This window comes from Globicephala melas, chromosome 19, assembly GCF_963455315.2.
Source record: "Globicephala melas chromosome 19, mGloMel1.2, whole genome shotgun sequence".
Lineage (NCBI taxonomy): Eukaryota > Metazoa > Chordata > Mammalia > Artiodactyla > Delphinidae > Globicephala > Globicephala melas.
Window position 1 is genome coordinate 37,630,034 of NC_083332.1, and position 24,071 is coordinate 37,654,104.

Genomic DNA, 24,071 nt, shown 5'->3' on the forward strand with positions numbered 1-24,071 from the left:
TCTTAATCTAGCTAATACGTGATGTAATTTAAGACCCATGTTCCCTCCTGTAAAAGGAAATTGCTAATAGTACCTCTTCCCTAAGCTTGAAGTAATGTAAGTAAGATGCTAAGAAGTCAGTAAATGATAAGTTGCTTCTGCTTTTTCTCTTTCTCCCTTTCTCTCCTCCTCCTCCGGCATTGTTTCCTTATTCTAGACCAAGCTTCAGTCCCTAGACTGATTTTTCCAATCCTGCTGACCTGGTATAAAGGTATTGGTTAGCAACACACTGCTTGTTAACTAGTTCTGTACATATAGATCTTGGATTTGGCCTGATGCTGGGATGGTGATCTCTCTCATCTGTAAGCTACTGGGCCATGAAAGTGAAACTATAAATTCTTTATCCTTTCTGAACCTATGTGAATGTTAGATTGAATATATATAATTGTTAGTTAACGCTGATTAAATTTCCCCAGTCTCCCATCTTATTTTAAAATGATAAGCATATTAAACATTACAAAGAGGCATCACATCATGCACTGATGATTTGCCACAAAGCCAGATGAACTTACCCATGTTTTATAGAAAAATGTAGAAAAGGGATATCCCTAAGTGTATATAAAACAACTAATGGCAAATAGATATCAAGAAAACCACCATCAGGATGCCTCAAGAGGAGTATAATATTGTTGTTAATGTTACAGTTAGTGTGTGCTGTCCATATTAAGTGATTTTATGATCATATCAAAAAAAATCTGTAAAGGCTTTTATTTGGGATGCTTTACTCAAGCATATATTTTGCTATGCTAATTGTTTTATATAGATAAGGTCCTAAATTTCTTGATCCTAAATAACTCTACATGAGGTTTTTAAGGAACCTAACTCCCAGATTCGGAAGCCCATTTTGTCTGTGACCAAGCCAGTGCAATCTGGATTTTTATTTAATCGAATAGTTTATAACAATCTTGAGCATGCATTAGAATCACCAGGGCAGTGAGTGATTCTGATGCAGGTGGTCTGTGGACATTTTGAGATGTGTGCACAACAAGAATAATGTCTCTAGTGGAATAATGAGATAGGCAAAAAGAAAAAGATGAATCTTCATAGCAATGCATGATACAGATCTACTTACTAACTTTTTTTTTTTTTTTTTTTGCGGTACGCGGGCCTCTCACTGTTGTTGTGGCCTCTCCCGTCGCGGAGCACAGGCTCCGGACACGCAGGCTCAGCGGCCATGGCTCACGGGCCCAACCGCTCCGCGGCATGTGGGATCCTCCCGGACCGCGGCACCAACCCGCGTCCCCTGCATCGGCAGGCGAACTGTCAACCACTGTGCCACCAGGGAAGCCCCCTTACTGCCATTTTATAAGCAAGGAAACTGCCTCTGAGATATGAAATATTAGAGAATCTTAGGTAAGAGTGTCAGTAAATGAAGAAGCCTTGAATCAGAGAAGGCCAGGTCTTCCCAAATCAAAGATTCTGTACTTTCTGCTAGGTATCTGTGATACAGGCTATAATGAAGACACTGAGACAATGACTCAGGCTGTTCTTCTCAATCTTTAAAAAAAAATTCAGATGTGGAAATAAAGGTGCATTGCTGGTCCAGCAGCAGTTTGCCATTGGTACTTTTCCCTGGGGTGTGTACACCACTGAGTTCTAACTAATCAATTTTCTGTCAGCTCTTCGTGATCTCTCTCTGAATTAGCAGAAAATATGTCCCTGCTCTGTGGAGGCCAGAGCCTTTCGTGCTGGTCTCCTGGCTGGGGAGGGAGTGCTGTGATAAGGAGTTGAGAGAAGCAGATGTTCTTGGTGTGGAACTGAGACAGGCGCTTCCAGAGTGTGGCAGAGCAACACCATCTGCCCCTTCTGCAAGTTCCCAGCCCAGCTGCTCCTGAGGAGGAAGAAAAAGCAATTTAGAATGTTAGTTTGGGGCTTCCCTGGTGGCGCAGTGGTTGAGAGTCCGCCTGCCGATGCAGGGGACACGGGTTCGTGCCCCAATCCGGGAAGATCCCACATGCTGCGGAGCGGCTGGGCCCGTGAGCCATGGCCGCTGAGCCTGCGCGTCCTGCGCCCCACCAGACTCATTTCATTAGTCAGATTCTTAGAAACACAATTGTGAGGTGTGCTGAAGCCATTCAGAAATGATGCAAACTAGAGAATTTTCTCTATCTGTTATCATTAGAGATTTCCCCAAATCCTTGAATTGCACTAAAGCTATCACATTTTAGTCTTTCAACAAATATGATGTACCTACTCTTATTAGGAGCTGTGCTGGTTTGGGGAATGAAATAGAGAATAAAAGAGATGATAGTCACTGTCTTCCTGGAGAATTAGTCTATTGGGGGAAAGGGACAATAAGCCTAACAACCCCCAGATAAATAATTGCTATTAAGAGATGTGCAATTATCTGCCACACCCTGGTGATACAGACTATATAACAGAACCCCTTATCCAGAGGGATATATTTCAAGACCCCCATGAATGCCTGAAACCATGGATAGTACCAAACTTTATGCAGGCAGACGTCGAAGATTGTGGTTTCAGTTCCAGATCACCACAGTAAAGTAAATATCACAAAAAGGTGAGTCACGTGAAGGTTTTGTGACTATAAAATTTATGTTTTTGCTATACTGTGGTCTATTAAGTGTGCAATAACTTTATGTCTAAAAAAATAGTGGATATACCTTAATTAAAAAATACTTAATTGGTAAAAAATGTTAGCTATAATCTGACAATGCAAGGTTGCCACAAACCTTCAATTTTTCGAAAATGCAAGGCCTGTGAGGTGCAAAAAAGTGAAATGCAATAAAATGAGGTATTCCTATATACGTACTATATTTACTCCTGTACTAATGAGCAGAAACATATACAGTGAGAGCACTCTGGACAAAGGGATGATTCATCTCCCAGGCAGGATAGAGTTGGACAGTATGAAATTTCATCATGTTACTCAGAAGGACAGTGCACAATTTAAAACATATTAATTGTTTATTTCTGGAATTCTCCACTTAATATTTTGGGGTCCTGGTTGACTGTAGGTAACTGAAACCATGGAAAGTGAAACTGCAGGTTAGGGAGGAATATTATAATGTCAGCCCTTCACACTGTTCTTATTCCCACCCAAACGAGACAATGGTAGGTTCCTTAGGTTTGTTTCATTCATTTTGTTTTGATTTAGGGGAAGAGACTGGTCATTGGCCAGAATATGTGTTAAGTAAGATGGGTGGGATATATCAAGGCAAAGAGGAAAAATAATTTGGGACAGGAGAAACTTCTCAGTCCAAGTTACAAAACACCAAAGAGAACTGCGTGCTTTTCTGTAACTCCAAGCTGCTCCTATGTCTGGAGGGTAGGTGAACTTTGGGAATAAGCACATGAGGCTGTTTCATGTGAGGTTTACCAGTAGCTTTCTATAAGATCTGTGGATGAAGATAAATATCATTTAAAGGTAATGCCTTACATAAAAATTTATGAAGATAGTATCTTTCTCAATCTTTCTATATATCTCTCTTCATTTCTCAGTCACAATATTTCTATTAGTCTCTCTCACACACACAATGACTGCACAATTGCATGAATAATAAATATTTGGAATTGTAAAGGCTGGCATATCTTCCAAATTTTTATGTTTAAAACAGTGGTTTTAAGGTAGTTGTGAGAAACTGGGTGATGTTTCATTGCACCACAGGGACTGAGCAATCATAAAGCAGTCGAAAGGACATGAACCGTGGAGTAAAACTGTCTTGAATTTAAATCCTGGTTCTGCCATCTACCAAATGTCTGAGCTTAGGCAAGTCACTTAGCGCTTGTATCTTATGTTTTGTCATCTGTAAAATGAAGATAATAAAACTGCTACCAGGCAAACCTTCTGCATGAATTATATGAGAACACATGTGTCAGGAGTCCTAAATCCATTCCTATGGACCCTAGAATTTTATGCAAAATATTATATTTATATGCATTTGGGGGATATAAGTGTTCATAGAACTTACCAGATTTGTCAGATTGTTTGAGTCATTAATCTCAAAGTACCCAGGGCTCAAAACAAGGGCTCCACAAAGATAACTTCCCTTTTCCCTTACTTTGAAAATATTATATTATGATTTTTCAAATAGTATATATATATATATATATATATATATATATATATATATATATTAGTGGATATACAGTCAGGGTAAATTACTGATTGATTTCCCCAGGCAAGTGTTCAGAATTCTAGTGAGGAGGATTTATTCATCAGGCTTAGAGTGGTACATCATAATGTTTAATATCTTGTTCTCTAAAAGTCACGAAATCCGAGTTCAACACTCAGTTTATGCCCCTAAAGGCAGCTAGCATTTACGTAAATATTGTAGCTAGTAACCAATAAATCTTATTGTATGAAGCCACTGACATTCTAAAGGTTGATTTCTTGCTTAAATAAAGTGTAATGGGTGGCTAAGGGAGTTTGTAGGTTGCACACTCTTCAGTCGGTTCAAGACCCAGGCTCTTACTCTTTTGTGGCTCCACCATTTTCAAACGGCCTTGGTGTGTTCTCGATTCAGCCCCGGATTCGGAAAGGCCCCATGTGGCAGACCACCACTTCTTAAACATATTCACCTGGAAGCATGCTATTTCTGCTCATATTCTATTGGCCAGAAGTTAATTACATTGCCATGCTTAATTGAAGGAAAAGTTGGAAAGTGTAGGTTAGTACCCCATAAATGAAGAAAATGGCTTTTGATGAACTCACAGTACACTCAGTCACACTGCCTTTGTGGAACTGGGCAAGTCACTTCTTTTCTCCTCTCTAGGCCTCACTTTTCCTATCTTTATGGTAAACAGCTTAATACTTTCTTCACGGGGTTGTGAGCATCAGATGTACTCGTCAACGTGAAGCTTTCACGCTGTTCCTTGCGTAATGTAAGTGTTTGCCGTCACTATGTATATTATCATTTCTACAGCAGCCTTGACTGAGAGAAGTTAATGCTATCTGGGTGGATATAGGGTCCTCATTTACAAAGATTCAAAGGAATTCAGTGCCTCGAAAGGCTTCCATTAAATAATAATAATAATAAAAACAAAAAGTCTCGACGTCTAATGCTTAAAGAGAGTTTGGTGATCTCTTGATCCAGTTCACATATGAGCTTGTCTGGAGCTCCTGGGATGACATAGAATGGATCCAAATTGTACTCTTTGAAAAAGTGGTTGTCATCAGGCCTAATTGCTCTAGGCACAATTAAGTGTGAATTAAATTATCACCCAAATGCCTTTTCATTTAGCTTTGTAGTTTATGACTTTGCCACTAGCTTCAGGTATCTGACCCCCGAATGAAGAAAAAAAGACACGGCACCTGCTGGAAACCAGGACGCGCGTAACCACAGATCATTCTGATTTCAAAGGGTAATCTGGGTCCATTAGAGGGATACAAAACGCAGGCACGTTTTCCCTGGCAACTGCAAGCAGAAGTGAATGTTTGCAAGACGTGTTTTAATCTGGCACGGCAGAGCAATCTTTGCTCTTGGAATGTTTTCGTTTGTATAATCCGGCTCCTCTTTCTCTTCCTTTCGATATCCTTCCTTCCCACACAATCAGTTATTAGGTCTTCAGATCATCCATAGAACATCTTAATCATCCTAAAACAGGAGAACAAAATGAGGGCCATTTAGCAAATATTAGATAAAAAACAAAACCAAAGCAAGACTTTAAGCTGATTGTAAGATATTAACATTTAGAATTAGAATCAAGAATTAAAAAGCCAAAACTCTACATGAGGAGCTGTTGCCTGTTTATTTTCTTTCTGGGAAACAGGAGCTTGACTTCCACAGTAAGGTGGGGTCCATACAGACTTGTATATAAATCTATTGATTGATCAGTGGATCAGTATACACACACACACATATATGTAGATATATATCAATCAGTAGATATATGTAAATATATCTATGTATATATACGCACACATACATATCTATTGACTGATAATAGATATAGGTAGATAACTGGGGAGGTTATTTAATTAACAAAGTAAGAAAAATGAGAGAAAATATTTGATGAGAGTGGCTTACCCATCACTGTGTAATGAGAACTCCATATATTTTACTGTAATAATAACTGATGTTGATTTAATTTCTACTTTGGATCAACCACTTTGCTACAAACTTTGTGTGTACATTATCTTGAATACTCACAGTAATCCCATAGAATGTATTTTATTATTCTGTTTCATAGATGAAGAAACTAAGTCTTGGAAAATTTAGTTTGCCCAATTTCACCCAAGTATTAACTGGCAGAGCAAGCATTTGATTACAGATCCTTCACTCCTTTTACCATAAGCATTAAAAAAATTGTATATAGCATACTAGTCACTGCTCTCTGATCTCACCTCACTTTTTATTTTCTCTGCACTTATAAACTCTAGGGAATTGTGTGTATGTATGTGTGCATGTTTCTTTCCAGCTCTAACATATCTTTTTAAAAAATTAATTAATTTTTGGCTGCGTTGGGTCTTCGTTGCTGCTTGTGCACTTTTCTCTAGTTGCGGCGAGCGGGGGCTACTCTTTGTTGCTCTGCAGGGGCTTCTCACTGCAGTGGCTTCTCTTGTTGCAGAGCACAGCCTCGAGGTGCGCAGGCTTCAGTAGCTGTGGCACACATGCTCAGTAGTTGTGGCTTGTGGGCTCTAGAGAGCAGGCTCAGTAGTTATGGTGCACAGGCTTAGTTGCTCCGCGGCATGTGGGATCTTCCCCGACCAGGGCTCGAACCCATGCCCCCTGCATTGGCAGGCAGATACTTTTTTTTTTTTTAACATCTTTATTGGAGTATAATTGCTTTACAATAGTGTGTTTGTTTCTGCTTTATAACAAAGTGAATCAGTTATACATATACATATGTTCCCATATCTCTTCCCTCTTGCGTCTCCCTCCCTCCCACCCTCCCTATCCCACCCCTCTAGGTGGTCACAAAGCACCGAGCTGATCTCCCTGTGCTATGCGGTTGCTTTCCCACTAGCTATCTATTTTACGTTTGATAGTGTATATATGTCCACGCCACTCTCTCACTTTGTCCCAGCTCACCCATCCCCCTCCCCATATCCTCAAGTCCATTCTCTAGTAGGTCTGTGTCTTTATTCCCATCTTACCCCTAGGTTCTTCATGACCTTTTTTTTTGTTCTTAGATTCCATATATATGTGTTAGCATACGGTATTTGTTTTTCTCTTTCTGGCTTACTTCACTCTGTATGATACGACCCAGCAATCCCACTACTGGGCATATACCCTGAGAAAACCATAATTCAAAAAGAGTCATGTACCAAAATGTTCATTGCAGCTCTATTTACAATAGCCAGGACATGGAAGTAACCTAAGTGTCCATCATCGGATGAATGGATAAAGATGTGGCACATATACACAATGGAATATTACTCAGCCATAAAAAGAAATGAAATTGAGATATTTGTAGTGAGGTGGCAGGCAGATTCTTCACCACTGAGCCACCAGGGAAGTCCCTCCAGCTCTAAAATATCTTACTGATGAAAAGTGCCCTTCATTTATCTTCTGTCTCTAGCAATTATTGCTGTTCTGTTGGCCACGTAGTGTGATTGCAAAGAGAATCTATACCTCATGATGGTTTTGGCCTCTGTCTTCAGAAACTGAACATTATCAGCTCCTTTGATGTCCCTCTATTTGCCCACTACAGAGGAGACCACCATCCTGTAAGCCTGTGCATCTCTTCCTCTCTCTCTCCCTGAAGACATTAATAGTTGTTTTTACGTTTTCTTCCCCTTCTGTAGTTTATTTCCTCCAAGTAGCTTTTGTCATTTTTTACCCTCTGTCCTATCTATCTTTATTTGTTTTACTTGTTTTGGCTTGTGATACTCACGTTAGAAAATTTTCACAAGTCTGATGATTGTTGGCTATTTTCCTGATATGAGGACTAGAGCAGTGAAAAGCTGATGGGAAGCTCTGGGAAGGGCTTGTTTAATGTGAGCCACACTGTAGGGTGATCTGGTTGATCCATTTCACTGTGTAACTTCAGATCCATTTCACTGTGTAACTTCAGATCCATTTCACTGTGTAACTTCAGATCCATTTCACTGTGTAACTAGTAGTTTTAGATTTTTCACTGGAGCTGGTTAGATTCCTCGGACAAGATATTTATAGTCTCCAATGTGGCAGAAGAAGTCTTTTTGCCAGTGTCCCAAAAGCTATTAGGGAAAGGCTGTGGAGAAGCTCTTAGAATTCAACATGTAATCTTTCACTTAATCACTCCCTCCCAACTAGTAAACCAGTTGCTTGCCTTTGGTTGTCGTTGTCCCTTTATTTATACTATACAGTCTTTGAGGAAGAGAAACTTCATGCATGTGTTGAGTTGACCAACTCTAAACAAAAACATCTTCATTACGATTTTAATTTGCATTTCCTTGATGACCAGTGAGAGACTATATACACTTATCTTTTATTTTTTTAATATTTATTTAGTTATTTATTTGGCTGCACCAGGTCCTAGTTGTGGCATGCAGGATCTTCGTTGCTGCATGTGGGATCTTCATTGCGGCATGCAGGATTTTTAGTTGCGGCATGCACGTGGGATCTAGTTCCCTGAGCAGGGATTGAACCCAGGCCCCCTGCATTGGAAGCACGGAGTCTTAGCCAGGTTTCCAGGTTGTATATGGTAAGAAAACAGTCAAACCCAAATCTGTGTTCACAGGGCGGTGCAATAGCCTTTCAAAAATGCTTTCCATGGAGAAGAGACCAGAATCAAAAGCAGGATCTAAGATTGCAGGTGAAAGGGTAATTACTCACTAAAGAATGTACCGCAAACCGTTTCTGAATAGGGGAAGGACTCCTAAGAACTCTGCTTTTGATCATCTTGACCTGTTGGATAGTGGCATATACTGTATTTAGAGAACGTAAGATATTGAGTTAGAATTCATTCATTTCCCAACTTTACTTCTTTATAGGTTTAATGATTTGGGGGAAAGTCAATAAATTTATGAGCCTTAAATACTTCACCTGTAAAGTTAGGGGGAAATCTCTACCACATATCATCCATTTTACAAAAAAGTATACAATCACATGAATGAGCTTTGTAAGCAGTAAAACACTACACCAATTAGATTATCATTAGGACTTTGATTAGCTAATCTCTGTTGCTAATTATGATGCATCAGGTGAACTTTGCTCAAAGGTTTAAATACTTAACCACCTACATGACTCAATAATTCTGCACAATGGATCAAAATCATGGCATCTCTTATGAGTTCGGGAGGCGATGCTAGAGTGGAAGTCAGAGTATGAGTTACACAAACTGTAGTTTCATTCTTTTGCCTGTTAGCTGTGTGTCCTTGGGCAAGATTCTGAACCTCTCTGACTTCTGAATTTTTTAATCTGTAAAATAAGGATACTCATTTCTACCTCTAAGTGTTACGATGAGTAAATAATATGATAAACACTATCCATGTAAAGAGTTCTTGGAATTTACTAGAATTTAAGTAACTCCTATGCTTCTCCTCAAACCCATTTTATTCTAAACATTGTCTGAATGTTCAGAAAACATATCTGGGTGGTTCTTATGTTGGATGAAGAATTAAGTGTAGGCAGGCAACTGAACTTGGAGAGAAGGGTAGTCTGCTGACTCACTGAGAATGGCAAATCCTCTATCTAGATCTGATCATATTATATGAAAATGATAAAGTCCAAATGCTAAATGGTATGATATTTGTATTCGTTTTTTAAAGAATTGTGAGAACTTCAGCATCTCTAGTTATGAGCCCCACTGTATCTGGGTTCTTATTGTCTTTCATTAGTCAAGTATAATTGACTAACTTCTTTGCCCCAACCATACTTGCCTCCCCAACATTTTTCAGGGAAGATGGGACTGGTTTGTTGTAGGCCCTTAATAAATGTCAATGAATAAAGACATTCCTGTTCCTACAATTGACTATTTGGGTATGTTCTCTTGTATATAGAGGCTGCTGCTGCTGCTGTCATTGATAATGATGATGATGAAATAATGTTAACAACAATAGCAACCCTCTGTTTAGATAATAAGATGTTCCATGCACTGCTAAGTTGTTTAACATGATTTTTTTCTTAAATCTTCAAAACAGTTCTCTGCACAGACTAACAAGTTAACCATGGAACAAGACAAGTAACTTCTTCAAATTTACATCCAGTATTTTATGGAGGGAGAGAGAGACAGAGAGAGGGAGAGAGAAGGAAAGAGACATACTGTGTTCAGTTAACCAACTTGTATTAAGATATCAGGTTTACTCTCTTCAATATTCTCTAGATTAACCCCTTATCAGTCATATTATTTGCAAGTATCTTCTCCCATTCATTGGGTTGCCTTTTTGTTTTGTTGATGGTTTCCTTTGTTGCACGACAACTTTTTAAATTGATATGGTCCCATTTGCTTGGTTTTGCTTTTGTTGCCCTTGCCTGAGAGGTTAAACCTGTGTTAATCATTATCATCCTCTCATTATCACAATAATCAAATACTTAAATTAAGTGTATCATTTCTGAGAGCCATCTGTCAAAGGTGTGCTATGAGCATATCCAAGCTATAGAATTGTGAGGCCTGATATTGTACATACTATGGGCTGCTTCGCCTCCGGTTCATTCCTGGGGCACCACAGGCCATTTTTCAATCAGGCAATAATCTACGTGACTAGATCTTTGATCAAAAGATTCTGTCAGGGCTTCCTTGGTGGCGCAGTGGTTGAGGGTCCGCCTGCCGATGCAGGAGACACGGGTTCGTGTCCCGGTCCAGGAAGATCCCACGTGCCGCGGAGCGGCTGGGTCTGTGGGCCATGGCCACTGAGCCTGTGTGTCCGGAGCCTGTGCTCCACAACGGGAGAGGCCACAACAGTGAGAGGCCCATGAACCGCAAAAAAAAAAAAAAAAAAGATTCTGTCAGACAGGATGACTATTGTAGGTAGCAGGGAATAACTAAAACGAACACAAACAGCTATTCTCCTTGGCCGTTTAATCTTTCTTAAACTCAGACAAATCTTCATTGTAATCTATTTCTAAATCATGTCTACTATCTTGATATTAGGTAGTGTGGAAGGATGAAACAACAGATGCATTTAGGGAAATGTGAAAAGCCAGGAGTAGTGAAGGAAGTGAAGGGCACCTGAGGTAGAGTAGAGAGAGATGAGTTTGAAAAGATCATCAGAAGAGATGCAGTGCGGATCTTGTGTGATAGATAAGGGGAGGTACTCACTTAAGAATTTGCCAGAAAGTGACATGATTGGATGTGCATTTTTAAAAGGTTAGTCTAATAGTTTTCTCCATTCAGGGTACTATTGATCAGAGGGAGTGTTTGGAAGCATGTGTGGGGACAGGGGACATTTTAAAAATAAACCTTTTTATTTTGGAGTAATTTTAGATGTACAGAATACTTGTAGGGTTAATACAGAGAGTTCCATATACCTCTCGTTTAATTTCCTATTTTGTCAGTATCTTATCACAGTACGTTTGTCAAAGCAAACATTAGTTAATACAAACATGTATTAACTACATTCCCAACTTCATTTGGCTGTTACCAAATTTTCCATTTATGTCCTTTTGTGTGTGCATTCCAGGATTTAAATTAGTGTATTACTTGCCTTAAATGGTCATGTCTCTTTAGTGTCCTCTGGTCTCTGAAATTATTCATCTTTTCTTTGTTATTTGTGATCTTGACAGTTTTAGGAGTACTGCCCAATCTGACATTTTATAGAATGCTCACTGATTTGTATTTGTCTAATGTTTTCCTCATGATTAGATCAGAGTTATACCTTTTATAAAAGAATATCACAACGTGCACTTACATCATATCAGGGGTACATGATATCTACATGACATCACTGGGGATGGTAAACTTTATCACATGTTAACATGGTGTATGCCAGGTTCCTCCTCTATAAAGTTGCTATTATTTTTCTTTCCCTACTCAGTTCATTGGAAGCCAATCATAAATCTAGTCCAAGGTCAGCGAAGGAGGGGTAAAGCTCTGCTTCCTGGATGAGGAGTATCTACATACACTATTGGGAATTCTTCTAGAAGGACATTATCTCTTCTCTTAGGAAGCATTTTTTGTTACCCCAGTTACTAGAGATATCACTGATATTTGTTGGGCAGGATCCAAGTAAGCTAAGGGTTCTGCAATTTGGGAGTCATTTCTGTATAACAAAGAATTGCATGTCCCTAAACACCAATAGCTCTTCCTTTGTGAAGCTCTGTAGTACGTGCATTCTCAGTGGGGGTGATGTCACCTCTAAGGGTGTGAAAATTGATTCTTTGGGGCAGAAAACAATCTTCCTTTTGTTATGTATAAAGCACAAATACACAAACAGTGAAAGAACAGATATATAGTATATATAAATACCTGTGGTATTAAAATTTCATGGAGAACAATCAGGAAAAATACGTCTAAAAATATTCCTGGGGATTGATAATAAAAAAAAAAAGGGTGAGAAATATCAGTTTAGCTGAAAACTGGCAAATGGGTTGAAGTGCATAAGAGGAGGGTTTGAGCAAGGAACTGAAAGGAAAGGAAAAGGTATCAATCCAGAAATTACTTCAGTCGACCTCCAGATTAAGCATATTATGGACGTTAATGAGAACACTGTTTCTTTTTGTTTAGGATTGATTTCTATGAGAATTTTTGGATTACTGTCTTTAAAAAAATTAGTCACTTAAGATAAGCCATAAAATTATTTAAAATATTTCAGGGAAAAATGACAAATTATATGATTTTTTTGCACACCCAACAAAATTTTGGAACGTATTGCTTACATATAACAGCATTCCCCATACGTCTACATGTTTTGATTATACCTTCCTTCTAGCTTCACAGACATTTTCTGGATAGTTGAAGTTACTGGATCACTGACCCTGGAAAATAATGTAGTGGCCGTCGTACACTTTATGACTTTATCTGGGTTAACTCTGATAGGAATCCTTGAGATATGGCTTCAAGACCTGTGCATTTTTTGAAGAAAAATCTGAGTGTAAGCAATAAAATTAAAATTTTTTGATGGGAGAGGTGAAGAAGAATGCCACTCAAACAGATGATGTTTATGTTCTTTTGATTTAATCTCAAGGTAATATGTGCTTAGAAAGTCTGGAAAATAAAGGAGAGTATAAAGAATAAAATATATAATGCGTGCAATTTTATTGCAGTTTTAGTACTTTACTAACCAATACTTTCCATGACTTAAATATATTTTCCTCCTTTATGATGTTTACTTTTTAATAACTCTATAATATCCCAATATTTAAGGTATACATATATACTTTTTCAATCAAACTTCCTCTCTCTTCCTATTCATTATTCGATTTCTTTACACTCAGATAACCTCAACTTCATATCACTTGCCTTCTTTTATGAGCAACTCTATCATTCTTCCTTTTCCAACTTCATGACCTTTAGCTATGTGAATTATCTAAGGCTGCCCTTTAAACAGCATTCTTCCATGGACAAAGCCCAGAGAGCAGTTTAAAAAAAAAAAAAATTCAGTGAGTCTTATTTAGTACAGTGCAAAACTCTGAATGATTATGGAAATGAGTAGTTATATTTAATGCATCTCACAGTCAGATGTGTGTATACATTATGACACCAAAATAGAGGTCTTAAATGAGTTTAAGGACCCCGGTTAGGATTTATGACTTCCCAGGGTACTGAAGTAAGTAGGAAATTAGATTGACAAACTACTGATCTTTGAAGAAGAATAGTGAGTGGGAGACAAACAGGGAGACAAGGCAGGAAAGTGATATACTAGTTTCCAAAAAGACAAGGAAGTTATATTCCTTAAACGATGAGCTGTGAGCATGACTTTAATACCCAATGAAGTTGACATTTTTGTTCTGTTTGACTAGTTAACCTTCATTCCTACTTCCTAAAGCTATTACAGGTTTTCTTTCAGGTCTATTTTCTTTCTGAATCTCAGGTCATGTGATTTGGTGGTTGTAGTTTGTGTTAGGAGTTAACCCTACCGCTGCTCCTATAGATGAGTTCTGAGGGACTTAAGACAGTCAGCATATTTTATCAATACTTCCCTGATCCTAGTGATTTGTTGATGGGGGGGGGGCATGTGACACACTTGGATCAATGAGAGATAGGGCTAGAACTTGTTTTATTCACTGAGAGAAAGTAGCTCCTCTCTGCACTAGAGCTTTTGGACCTGAGAGAACATGAGATCTGTAGATGCTGAAGGTTTAATTGGGCCTACAGAAGGGATCAAGGTGGATAACAAAGCCAATGAAGATGATGGAATAGGCAAAGGTGGAGAATCCTGTCTTGATGCCAGCATGGGAGTCTTGTAATCTGACCGGGGATAAAGACAGACCACCTCTTCAGATGTTAATTTATGTAATTTGAAATGCTTCAGTTGCTTCTTTTAGTTGCTACTGATTACTTTCTGTTCTCTGCTTGCTTTGGAGGATTTTTCTGTAGGACTTTTTTTTTAATTCTTTAAAAAAAAATTAAATCTTACTCTACTCAAGAACATTCTTCTTGAGTAATAGTACCAATCTCAGTGACCATCTTTGTGCTGATGACTCCCAACTATTTATTTCCACTTCCCTAAGTGACAGATACCTATTTGATTTCATCTACTTGAGAATGCTTCAGTATGTTTTCTCTACTCCCAATGCTGACATGTCTCCTCTAATCTCAATTTCAGTGAATAGAATCACCATCCACCTATTTTCTCCAAGTACTGCTTGAAATAACCTTGATACATCCCAATCCTATCTTTCATCACATTAGACCAATTATCCGCAAAATTAGCACACATTAGACCTACCTGAGGCACCTGTAGATTCCAGGCTGGGAATGGTCTGGGTTGGGATCCAGAAATGTGTGTCTTTATCAAGCTCCTCAGGTGATTCTGATGTAGGTTGTCTATGGACCATATTGCGAGAAAAGCGACATTTAGATCATAAAATTATTTAGGACAGAGGTCATGACTCATTACATCTGTATCCCCAGCCTTTAGGAAAATACTTGATACATAGTAACTGATTAAAATATTGGAAATGGATGGATCCTGAAGACAACAAACTTAGACATGTCAATAACTTGGCCATTTCCATCACTAGCTCTGCCACTGCTTTAGTCGACTAAGAATTAAGCTATGACATTAAACTTAATAGAATTTCTGAGTAAGGTATAAACATCTGTGTTGTTGAATATAAGCCCATATTATTTTTATGAGACAAAGAAAACGTTTAAAAAATGAGTAGTTTCAATGGAATATTACCCAGCCATCGAAAGAAATGGAATTGAGTCATTTGTAATGAGGTGGATGGACTTAGAGTCTGTCATACAGAGTGAAGTAAGTCAGAAAGAAAAAAACAAATACCGTATGCTAACGCACACATGTGGAATCTAAAAAAATGGTACTGATGAACCTAGTGGCAGGGCAGGAATAAAGACGCAGATATAGAGAATGGACTTGAAGGCACAGTGGGGGAAGGAGAAGCTGGGATGAAGTGAGAGAGTAGCAATGACATATATACACTACCAAATGTGAAGTGGATGGCTAGTGGGAAGCTGCTGCAGAGCACAGGGAGATCAGCTCGGTGCTTTGTGACGACCTAGAGGGGTGGGATAGGGAGGGTGGGAGGGAGGGGATGTGGGGATATATGTATACTTATAGCTGATTCACTTTGTTGTGCAACAGAAACTAACACAACATTGTAAAGCAATTATACTCCAATAAAGGTGTTTTTAAAAAAATGTAGTTTACTACCTTCTTATCTTTCAGTTTTACTCTCAAAAGCATATCCCTTATTAGCAGTTTCTCTTTACTACAATAAGTTCCCATATTTCCACAGGAGCTACCTTTGGAAAACATAAATCTATTGATATATATGTCATTCCTTTTTACAAAAATTCATGTCGGATCCTCATTTGCTAGAGGGTAACAGCCCTAGATGCTGATCTCTTTTATGACTTGATGCCTTTGTGTGTGATGCTTCTTTGGAATGGCTTACTCTCCCTACTTTGAAAAAAGAGTAGATGATGGATAGATAGATAGATAGGATCCCTCCATCACAATCCAGATAAATGGTATCTCATCAGTAAGGCTGTGACTCCCCTCAGGCAGAACTATTTGCTTCTTTCTATACAGCTCTGAGAAAAGTTGTCTTTATCTCTCATTGTAAAGTTGTATTCTTTTGTTTCCACGTGTGTACCATTTGTTTGCAAATCTGACAGTTATACTTCCCAAAGTTACTAAACATCTTGGTAGGAGTCAAATAGTTTAATCAAACTCACGTATCTAATACTTGGAGGCTTCCACTGGCAGGTGGCCAAGGGATCACAAAATGTGTGTCTGAAATTCTCATGGTTCATGGCTGGTGGTATTACCAACATTCCATGAGATGGATGAAGAAGGGTTTTTTTTAAAAGAAATGCTGCTAACGTTGCAAAAATAAAGATATCTTCTACACAGTACAGGACTTTCACAATAAACACCAAGCCCTATAGAGTTACTTACAAGGGTTTTCATTATCTAGTCTCTGCCTCTATCTCCACATTCATCTTGTCCTTTTTTTTTTCTCCTCATATTCCATACTCCAGCCACAATGGTCTGCTTTCATGCTCTAAATCTCTTTCCTCTCTGCTTTTATATAACATGTTTATTATGCTTAGAAACACCCACCCTCCCAAAACTTTCTGAGGTTCACTTCAAGTTTTATTTCCTCAGGTACAACCCCTGTGTATGGCCTTCTTACTCCTTGGTCTGTTGCGAGTGACCATCCTCTGTGCTTCTAAATGACTGCATGCCATTTCAGTCTTCACATGGATGTTTATTTTTCTATGCTAGACTCTGAGCTTCACCACCCCTGCATACTTCGTATCTACTGCAAAACTTAATAAATTAATTAATGATGAATTGATTAAATAAGTAACTGATGACTAATAATAGTTAACATAACAATCCTTAATATGTTAATAAATAAACTAATTAATATAATAGGTCATTTCAGGCACAGATAGAATGAGGCTTTATTAGCGTTGCCTTCTCCTCACCATTCCTTGCACACACATACTCACACGTACACACACCAGCTGGCACTTCTGTGCATACAACAGCCTAATACCACTTGTTTAAACAAATATATTTAATACTAGTTCTTGGACCCATGAAATTTGCTGATTTACAAAGCTGAAAGAGAAACTCAGAGTAGTATACCCAACTTAATTTACATTAGAGTCTCTCTGAGCTAAGTTTTATTTTATTTATAGTTTTCTTCTTCAAATGTTTTTATAACTTGTAGAAAGACTTTGCTGTTTTTGAAAAAGCATTATTCAGGCTTTGAAAAAGCGTTATTCAGGCTTTGATTTGGACAATAGGTTGTACCTCAAAGAGGAAAGAGGTAAAACCCTTAAAAATCATTATGCATCTAGACAAGAGTAATTAAAATCTAAAACGTTTACAGGGAGAGCTCCGGTTCAAGGTAGCATTAGAACAACTGTGTAACAGCAAAGTCTACCTTCATAGCTTTTACTGGAGAGATGCTTGAAATTCATCAGTAAAATTAGAGCCCCATAACCTTTGTACCCTCTTCATTTCCAAGTTAAATTGGTACATGCAGACAAGAGATAAATTAGATAGTCTACATCATTAAGTCTCTTACTCAAAGTGGGAAACAAGGTTCTGTAAAACCATCAAGAGATAACTTAAAGGATTTTGATTTTTCTCTCTCCCTGTTCTGCTCCTTCTCTATCTTCCCTTCCTCCTTTACCTCCATCCTACTCTAAGATGGCGATTGAGACCCCTCTATTTATTTTTGGCTGCACTGGGTCTTTGTTGCTGCGCGCGGGCTTTCTCTAGTTGCACTGAGCAGGGGCTACTCTTGGTTGCAGTGCACGGGCTTCTCGTTTTGGTGGCTTTTCTTGTGGAGCATGGACTCTAGCACACAAGCTTCAGTAGTTGTGTCACATGGACTCAGTAGTTGTGGTGTGCGGGCTCTAGAGTGCAGGCTCAGGAGTTGCAGCGCACGGGCTTAGTTGCCCCGCAGCATGTGGGATCTTCCCGGATCAGGGCTTGAACCCGTGACCCCTGCATTGGCAGGCGGATTCTTAACCACTGTGCCACCAGGGAAGCCCGAGACACCTCTATTTAAATGGTAAGATAGAAAAACATGGGTGATCTTAAATCATAATTTTTGTCTTCCTTTTTTTTTTCATCAGATGTTTCCGGGACTGTATTTTTAACCACACAAATTTATATTTGGGGAAAAAGCAACGGTGTATGCAACCCCAAGAAATAGGGGAGCACCATATATATGGAACCAGAGGAGTCATTTAGTATATCTCGAATTGTACTGTCTACATCTGGCTGTTTAAATTAATTGCATTTGAATACACTTAAAAACCTAATTCTTCCATCACCTAGGCTATATTTCAAGTACTCAGTAGCCACATGTAGCTAATGGCTACCATGTTGTACAGAACAATGAAGCCCGGAACGCAATTTTTATTTTACTTCCTTAGGTAAACTGAATCTGACCTGTTCCTCCCCTTCTTCTTTCCCAGTGAGTCACGTCTCTTTGTTCTTTACTCTTACGAGACTCCTCTTCCTTTCTTTCCAGTTTGTCCCACCATTTGCAAATAGACATTAATATGTATTAGTAACCCCATCTTCACTGTGCTAGGATCTGTTAGGGAAGGTACTGTCAGAGCAAATCGATTTGATAAATACTTTTGAATAAATGAGTGGGTGGGATGGTAAATGATATGACTTGGGAAACGTCAGCAAAATATCAGAAGGGATGCGGAGGTTATAGAAGAACTTAAACAGGGATACGACCTCACAATTTTATTTTTAAGTGAAGCTGCTTATACTCCTAATCAAGTGGATGCTGCAAGGGAGGAATTGTTTCTCCTGCTACTGTTCTGGGTTCTCTGGCTGAGGTCTTGTAAAGTGGATTGACAAAAGACGATTCACAAGAGAAAAACCAACAGAAGTTTATTTATTTATTTATTTTTTATGCTTAATAAAAATTTTATTTCCATTTTTTCTTTGTTCAGAGGTATCCAAACACTGGCAAACTTCTTAAATTGAAAGGAGAGTCATCTAACTTATTCAGCTCATTCAACCATCAATATTGAATATTTGTCTTTTTTTGTTTTTGTTTTTTTGTTTGTTTGTTTGTTTGTTTGTTTGCGGTAGGCGGGCCTCTCACTGTTGTGGGCTCTCCCGTTGCGGAGCACAGGCTCCGTACGTGCAGGCTCAGCGGCCATGGCTCATGGGCCCACCCGCTCCGCGGCATGTGGGATCTTCCCAGACCGGGGCACGAACCTGTGTCCCCTGCATCGGCAGGCGGACTCTCAACCACTGCGCCACCAGGGAAGCCCCGAATATTTGTCTTTTTTCTTACACATATTTCTTGTATTCCAATCGTGACATTCTAGAGCACAGTGAGCACATTTATAACTTATTACTGCATTACTACCTTGGCTATATGGGAACATATGTATATGTATAACTGATTCACTTTGTTATAAAGCAGAAACTAACACACCATTGTAAAGCAATTATACTCCAATAAAGATGTTAAAAAAAAAAAACTCCAGTAGGTCAATTAGGCTGTCAGTTGTATGAAGTAAATTTTGATCAAGGAATAGCCAAGGTACTAATGCAATAGAAGTTTTTTGGCATGTGTATCACGCTTACACTTGGGAGCACTCACAGATGCGTAACACAAAGGGCTGGTTAGAACTTGGGTTTATATAGTATATTAGCAGAGGCACAGTACTTCTTTAGAGAAGTGACGAGACAAAGGAAAAGGATTTTAAGTTTCTTGGGCAGCAAATTTTGAGAAGGCAAATATATGGAAACTAATGATAGATAAAGACTAGTTCATAAAGTTTATTATGTGGATTGCTCTGGTGCTGTCTCCCAGCTGATAAAGTTCTAAAATTGTCTTGAATGATTAACTTATTTCCTTCCTGGTACAGAGGAGAGGGGACATACCTTTCAAAATTTATGTCCTGCTTTTAGGCAAATAGGTGGAAGGCAGAGAGCTTTTCTTGAACCTTCTTCCCGATTGCCTTCAGCTCAAAATAATGCTTACGCCAAAGTGGCACATTTTGGGGTGGCGTATTCTGCCACCTGAGATGCTTAATGCTCTCTACCCTTTACTCAGCCATTGTGGCGTGTTCATTCTAGAATCGTGCCATTATGGCAGCATACTTGACAATTTTCATGAAAAGGATTTCTGTATATATGTGTCACTACCTTCTTCTCTATGTAGACATGCAGTTTCTTTCCATAGTGTTAAAAAAAATGATGTGAAAATCTTGTTAGGAATTCGTACTGAGATTAGAGATGATACTTCAAAGGACAGACTTGAAGATGCTTATCTAATATACCCTAAAGATAATCATATAAAAATCCCACCTAGGATTCAAACTATACTTATTGTATTCCTTAGTAAAGCAATAATTTTCCTTTTGTCCCAAATACTACAGAATGTTATTTTTAACTTTCCGTTATGACATGATTATATGACTTACGAAGTTACAAAGTTGCAGCTAACTCCTCAAGAATGCTTTATTTCAGTCCTAAAAAGAGAGCAAGAAAAAAACCCCAAAAAACCCCTTCAGGTTGGACACAATATTTCCCAGTTGGTAAGCAGCAAAACTGCTACTTCTTTATTTGATGAAATATGATGGATGGAAAAATATTTATCTACGGGTAGAAAAATATTAATGTGGAAAACAATCATTTGTCCAAGGCTTAAGGAATATGTTACTCTTTTTTTAAAATTAAATACAATTTATGCTAACCATCCTTTTCTACTTAACAAAATTAAGCATTCTTTATAAACAATATGCTATAAGGATATATAAAGAAGATAAGCATTATTTAGCAAATTAGCCTAAAGCTCACTTCTTGGATCTATCAGTTATGGTTCCTGGCTCATCCAAAGTGATTTGTTGCAGCTGTTTTCTTATAAACTTATGTTTGTCATATAAATTTTGTGTTCCTCAGTTTCCCTGATATTAAGCAGTATGACAAACAATACATCAAATTATTCAGGGCCTGAGTGTTAAGTAACAAGCTCGTTGTCAGATAGATGACATTCTACTAAGGCCAGCCAATGCACATTTTTCTTGGCATTCACAGTGTACAGTATGATTAAGATAGCTAAGAGGATAAATGCCAGGTAAAGATGTTGTTCTAGCAAGATATTAAAGGAAGAAAAGGTTAACATTTTTCTTACTGGTGGCTATAAAACCATCATAAAGGTTTCTCCTTCTTTCTTGTCATCTTTTTTTGGTGTATCCTAGGATAAAACACTTGAAAACAAATTGGTTATAAATTAGATGTGTATTTTACCCTTCTCAGTGTTAGATGCTTATAAGAATCTGATCCTTTAAGAAACAATCTACGTAATCTCTTTGTTCTGTAAAATAGTAGATGAATTGTAATTTTGATGACCCTGGAAAAAATAATGGTTAATTGTAACTGCATTTTTATTTTCTTAAGCAAAATGATGACCCTATGTCTTTGAACCTGAGCTCTTTTTCTCAATTTAGGGCTTATAAAAAGCTACTCTTTTCATTGGAAGTTAAAGCATGAAAATCACAAGAAAAAAATAAACGTGAAGGTACTTTCACTTTTAAATAAATTATCATCCATGAAGGTCTGTTTTTTTAGGAAAAGAGAGGCTATTTAAGTGGCAAATATAAAAGAAACAAATTTAAACTATGACTTCAAGACTTGGTAAGAACAGAGAGTTTGGGACTTCCCTGGTGGCGCAGTGGTTGAGAATCTGCCTGCCAATGCAGGGAACACGGGTTCGAGCCCTGGTCCGGGAAGATCCCACATGCCACGGAGCAACTAAGCCCATGTGCCCCAACTACTGAGCCTGCGCTCTAGAGCCCTTAAGCCACAACTACTGAAGCCCGTGAGCGCCTAGAGCCCATGCTCTGCAACAAGAGAAGCCACCATAACGAGAAGCCCATGCACCACAACGAAGAGTAGCTCCCACTCGCCACAACTAGAGAAAGCCTGCACGCAGCAACTAAGACCCAAAAATGAAGACCCAGTGCAGCCAAAAATAAATAAATTTATTTTTTTAAAAAAAGAACAGAGAGTTTTTGATAAAATAATTCAGCTGCATTTTTACTATTTTTCTTCATGGTTCAGACAAGTCATAAAAATCCTACTTCAATATTTCAGTGGTGATAGGGGCTATTAAGTAAAGGAAACTGCTGGGCATTCCCATGTATAATGAAGTGCAGGATACATCCCATGATCTTACCACTGTGACAGACAGATAAACAGAGTTTAAAAAACATTCTAGTAAGGAAAAAACCAGAATGATTCAGAAGATAGAGAGTAACTCAGATGAGAATATGGTTTATTCGGTCTGGGGTGTGAGTAAAGGTTTCCCGAAGGAGGTAATTAGCATTATGGGTATTAAAGGAAGGAGTAATATGCTGATTTTCGTATGCAGATACACCATGACACTGAGTGCTTTTCTTTGTTTTATTTTATTAAGACCTAAAATAAATGTGGCTGTAAACACACGCAATCTTAGCTTAGTAAACGGTCAGATACCAGATATGTAATTCCTTCTGAATAGTCTGCAGACGTCTGTGCTCAATAAATATAAGTGTAAAATGCACAGAGACAAAGGGGAGGGTCTTTTGTCCTTGTTGTTGCTAGCAATGTGTCACTTATTGTGTGTGGAAGGTTGAATTGTCATTGAAACCCCTTGGTTTCCATAAGTAGCAAATCTGCAGAGAAGTAATAAAGTAGAGTTGTTTGGCTATAATCAGGAATTACAGCTATAATGTACCTATAAGGACTGTTTAATTAATTCAGTCAACAGCTGCCTTATCACCAGTGAAAATTAAGCTGCGTTTGACTAAGAACTCAAAACATAATTCAGTTAGTAAACTATTGAAAACCAATGGGGGGAAAAGTACCTTCTATGTACTTGTTTTAAAATATTCATGCTATCGAACCATTCCCACTAAATGCATAAATGACAACATAATATTCAACTGTAACAGTTGGTGGAAGCCATTTTAAGTAGCAATTTAACAAACAGAGATGAATTTTAATTTGCCATGCCAGTTGAGCTGTAATAAAAACTAATATTCCAGCTGTGGAAAAAAATAAAATTCACAAATCCACACAGCTTGGTTTAGAGTTATTTACAGGTTTCTTGGGTTTTCTTTTTCTGTTTTTTGTTTTTTTACTTTACAGTACGATGAAACCATCTTGTTTCTATCCATGCCAAAAGTTTGTTAAATCCCAAAACATGTCTTAGGAAATGAGAAAGGCATGTCTTTAGGGAAATAAAAATATCTTTGCTGTATTAGATTACAGTGTTCAATTTAGTGCAAGTTAACTTAGCAGCTGAACGTGTTAAGGTTTTTATACTATTTCCGAAATTGACAGGATTATTTTAGAGCAAATGGAAAATTTGGGCTGTTGCTTTTTTTTTTTTTTAAACTAGCCTCCCTCCCTCCATCCCTCTTTTTTTTTTAATTAATTAATTTAATTTATTTATTTTTGGCTGCATTGGGTCTTCGTTGCTGCACGTGGGCTTTCTGTAGTTGTGGTGAGGGCTACTCTCCCTTGCGGTGTGCAGGTTCCACATTGCTGTGGCTTCTCTTGTTGCGGAGCATGGGCTCTAGGCGCACAGGCTTCAGTAGTTGTGGCACAGAGGCTCTAGAGTGCAGGCTCAGTAGTTGTGGCACACGGGCTTAGTTGCTCTGCGGCACGTGGGATCTTCCTGGACCAGGGCTCGAACCCGTGTCCTCTGCATTCGCAGGCGGATTCTTAACCACTGCGCCACCAGGGAAGCCCCTGGGCTGTTACTTTTGAAGTAAATGGAAAACAGGTATTTTCAAATATTGGAGTTCACAAAAATGTCTTTTTGCAATCAATGCTCCCTTCTTGGGTCGATACTTTATTAAGAAAAGTTTCAACTTGCCATTTATCAGGAAAACATTGTAGGGAAATCCGTCTGCATTCTTGACTGCAAACACTAAATCCTGATGATGCAGAAGTTTTTGTAGACCCCCTATCATATTCCCAAAATGGTATTCTCACTATTAAATAATAACTAAATCTGCATAAGTGG